We start from the raw sequence: 5000 nt of genomic DNA on the forward strand, positions 1-5000 counted from the left end.
GTGTGTGTGTGTGTGTGTGTGTGTGTGTGTGTGTGTGTGTGTGTGTGTGTGTGTGTGTGCGCGCTAACGTGTGCTAACGTGTTTGTCCTGTTATTAAGCTACAATATGTGGATAATGCTGTAATCCATCATTACCCAGTCTAATCGACACAAATCTACTGAACACGCACACATGCACGCACGCGCACACACACGCACGCGCACACACACACACACACACACACACACACACACACACACACACACACACACACACACACACACACACACACACTGTCTGTGGTAGAAACCAGACCTGTTGAGTTTCACCTCAGTGACTTGGGAGTGAGGGGAGGAAGAGGAGGGATTGAGGAGGAACAAAGGAAGGAAGGGATTGAGATATGGAGTTATTCAGCCGGCAGAATCCCCCATTAAGACACCGTGTGTAGACACCCATAATCCTGTGACTAATGCTTGAATTATACTCGGTTAGCGCATCGTGTCGCACACCCCAAAAAAACGTACGATCTACAAGCACACAATGCGTCACACCGCGACGCGTTGTGAGCTTATGGATCAGCTGTTGTCGATGTGCGACACCGGCATGCAACAAAGTGTAAGTCAGGCTTTAGAGAGAACTGGAAACGGAGACTGGCTGGACAATATAAACCATAATGCTCTGAAATGACTTCCTGCAGTGAGAGAGGTTGGATTAATGTCTGTGTGTGTGTGTGTGTGTGTGTGTGTGTGTGTGCTTCCTTTTGGGTGGGCGAGTGTTAGTGCCATAGGCCGGTGCTTCGCCCGAGAGTCGAGATCCGAGAAGAGATATTTGATGTCCTCCAGGCACACTAAAAAGTGAAAATACTAGCCGATCTACAAATTCACAACTCTGCTATTTTCGTTTACGCATGTACTTTTGAAGAGTTTATACTGTGCATGTCCATGCCATGCATGTTTAACATAGCTTGTCCAGAGAAAAGTGATGACTAGCTCTGTCCAAATCTACAGTAACTGGACTCGGGGCAATTCCTGGAGACCAGACATCTCTGTGATGTGGCAGATGCGCTCAGATATCTGGAATTCTGGAAACGATTCCATTAAGAAACACCGGGATGATTTAGAAGGCTTTGCTTTGGCAGAACACTATATCACAACTAATTTAATCAGACTAATTTCGGGGAATTATTTTATTACCCTTCACGCAGAAGAAAGGTCATAAAATACATCCTCATTGTGAGGTCCCTGACTGTTGCCAAGACATCTCAAAAGCAGCTGAATGGATAGTCATGATTCATGAAGTTCTTTGGGAATGTTCCTTGGTTGGCTCTCTCCAGTTGATTAATCACTTGAACCCTAGTGTCACTATTTTGGTGAAGAAAATTCTGCGAAAATAGACAATCTGCAATCTTGTATCTCAACGTGTCACAAAGCTTGTAGATTGTCTGTTTTTACGGAGGAGCAGCTGAGCAAAAGTCCCGGTCCCCGTGTTTGTGGAGCTTTGTCATGCTAAGTGGTTAATAACAGAAAGGTTCCATGATGAATATGCCTATAGAGTGAGGTCAGGTCAGGTCTTTGGTGGCATACGGTACATGCTCCTTAACACATGCGCATGTTTATATAGCAGATGTAAAAGTCTTAACAGAGGAACACACACTGTAACCAGAGACTTTAATTATTAGTGGTCCTGCCAGAGTGCACGGTGAGTGTAAACATGTCTCTTAATGTCTGGAGACCTGGGGTCAATCCCTGTGACGTATACTGTAGAGCTAAGTGCACACGTATGTTATGACAGTGGTTCTCTTCTACCTCTTCTGGATCTGACCACTAAACACATTCGGCTGCTGTGTCTATTGTGTTCTGGCTTCAACGTAGTATAATTTAAGTAAATATTTATCAGTATCACAATGAAAACAGATTTTTATCATTCTGTCATTCTTTTAACATTATTGTTTTGAAATATTATTTTTACTCGCCGTACCTTTACAAATCGTCAGTAAAATATTCAATCGAGAGAGAGAGAGAGATCAAAGAGTAAATCAAATGGGTGAAAGGGATGAATTGTGGGTAGATTTGGGATGTTGAGCAGGGAGAAGTGGTTCTCTGCCTCCTGAACCTCAGCTGTCCCACCTTCCTGTGGGACCTTGCATACAGTGCAAAGGTATTATGGATGGCATTGTTCAGCAGAATCCAGCTCATATGTTCAGTTCAACTCTGTAGCGAGTTGAGTGCAGTAGGTATTAAGTGTGATTATGGACTAATTGAATTAAGATGATAAGGCGATTAAGTGTTGTTAGATTCATATTGATGCCAGCTGTGTGATTCTGTTCTGTTGCTACATCTGGCTTCACTCTTGATACATCATCTCAAGCCAGGGATCAGCGCAGAGGTGTGTGTGTGTGTGTGTGTGTGTGTGTGTGTGTGTGTGTGTGTGTGTGTGTGTGTGTGTGTGTGTGTGTGTGTGTGTGTGTGTGTGTGTGTGTGTGTGTGTGTGTGTGTGTGTGTGTGTGTGTGTGTGCCTGTGCCTGTGCCTGTGCATGCGTGTGTGCATTAGTGAGCCTGTCTGTCTGTCTGTGCATAATGTACTGTATGTATGTGGGTATAAGACAACAGAGGAACAGCAGTAAAGGGGCAAAACATCTGGGATACTCATTAGCCCAGTTAGAATTTATAATATATGTGTGTGCGTGCGTGCGTGTGTGCGTTCGTGTGATCGCGTGCTCATGCATGCCTATGAAGGTGCACGTGTTGAAGCTAATGTTGATCATCCCCGCGTGAGTAGAGTAGGTCCGGTACATTAGACAGGATTCCTTGAACTATTGAGAGCGAGGGAGGGAGGGAGGGAGGGAGTGGCAGAGGAGAGGAAACAACTGAGACGAGGAGAGAGGGGATGGATGGAATGAAGGGAGGAAATGAAGAGCAAGGCAGGGGAGATGTTGCTTTTCGTTGACTAAAGCAATACGTCAAGGAATGCAGTAGATACTCCTCAGGGACAGACTGAGAGAGATGGAAGCAGGTTTAAATCTAAAGAGTTTGATATGAGAATCTCCCTACCAACAATAGCCCAGGCATAATAGAACATTTTGAAAGGAGAGAAAGAGATATGCAAGTGCTGCTGAGTATATCAAAGTTGACGTTTCAACACATCCACCTTAAAGAGACTCATTGTTAGTATTGTTAGTATCCAGAAATACCTGAGTGGTACTATAGCAACGCAGACAGGAAACACACACACACACACACACACACACACACACACACACACACACACACACACACACACACACACACACACACACACACATATATACAGTATGTGTGTTTTGGATGGATGGGATTTCACTGAGGAGTACGCTTGTTTGGCTTTGCTGAAGGTTGGCTTACGGAGATGACGATAACATTCAAATTTATGAAAAATACAAACGTAAACCTGAATGGAAAAAAGTACCCACTGTCAAACAGTTTATATCTCTGTCCTGAAACATAAACACAACTTTGAGAATGGAATTCAAACACTTACTCTAATGTTGCTAACGTGTTAGAGAATAGAACAAGTAAGTAACGTTGAGTAATTGTCTGTAGACGAGGTTCAGGTTTCCATTGCAGCTGTTGATGATGTTGCCTGTAATATGCGCTGTGGATTTTAAAATATGCAACAGTCAACATATATTTTCTAGAACAAATGGCCTTTTCATAGAGTTTGAGCTGTACTGGTGGTATTTCTTCCCTATCCTTGGATTATTTTAAGCCACACTAGCGAGAATGGTGACGTTTGTCAGCCAGTCAGCTCGTCTATCACTTCGCATCTCAGAAACTACTGTCTGGCTTGACATTTGATGTGCACCTTTCTGCTCCCTGGAGGATGAAACCTACTGATTTTTGTGACTCCATGGCCCTTCCTCTAGCAACACAATATCCACTTATACAAAAGATCTCTCAAAATATAGTTGGTGGACGAAGAAAAAGAGAAGTCTGTAACTATATGGTTCCGATTGGAACCATATAGTTCCTCAAGTCCAGCTTTACACGTTCACTCACTGTACTGTGATTGTACATACCGGCAGTTTGATCCAAATGGAACCGTTTGGTTCCACTTGTCCGGGCCAACCAGAGTTGAAAGTGGTGTAGCGTGTAGAGACTGTTGCACAGACATTGTGGCGCGATGTGATCATAGATTCTGTGAGGTGTTTCATCCCCAAGCAGGTGTTGGTTTGATGAAAACATATGAGCTGGAATTCAACTCTCCTTTGTCACCTCATTAAGTTTGTTCACTCTCAGTGTCAGATCTCCGTTACAGGGCAGGAATGCAGACAATTGAGAGGATTTAATCCTAGAATGTACTCTGACCGTGGAATCTGTTTAATCTTGTCATTCCAAGCAGCTGTTTGATGGATGGTAACTCTAGATGTTAGTGTAGAGGCAGTGGGGCGATGCATGGGGACTGACGCGTGCTACAGCCTGCAGCTGCCTCGTTCCTCATGACATCATCTACCTTGATGGTGACATCACTACTCAACAGCATGTACCGTAGCCTAAAGGTGTGTTCAGATGTTATGAGAAGATTAGGGTGTTGGAGTTGGCCTGTCGCGATGACAAAAACTGTAATCAGAGTAATTGTTTCCAGTGTCATGTCATCATACCATCTATCATGTTTGACTGGACCGTTGTCACTGGTTACTATTTTCTTCCGCTCCATGTTAATGAATGCAGCCGTTCTCACTGGCCGTGCATAGATGAGATTTTTGTTTCTTTTGTCCCTGCGCATTCTGATTGAAATGCATTGACCAGACATCCTGTTCTGGCCGGGTTTGGCTTTCTTAAAGTGTTCTGGCATTCCTTTCTTTCTTTGATGCTGTTTCTGATAGCTAAGAGATGATGATTTGTTTGATAATCACTCTGCTCTGCTTTATGTCATATCTTACGATATCGCATCACGTTTTATGGAGTTTTACCATATCATAACATGTCATATCATATCTTGCACATCATAGCTATCCACATAATAATGAACTGTCTGTTATCCAT

General features: G+C 43.5%; 1 protein-coding gene across 1 annotated transcript in view; it reads left to right on the forward strand.

Moving 5' to 3' along the window:
• Positions 1–5000, forward strand: part of LOC308290712 (laminin subunit alpha-5-like) — a gene marked incomplete at its 5' end in the record, with an annotated part of 97642 nt that overhangs the window by 41656 nt on the left and 50986 nt on the right.

This window comes from Nannobrachium achirus, assembly GCF_963921795.1.
Source record: "Nannobrachium achirus genome assembly, chromosome: 9".
Classification (NCBI taxonomy): Eukaryota; Metazoa; Chordata; class Actinopteri; order Myctophiformes; family Myctophidae; genus Nannobrachium; species Nannobrachium achirus.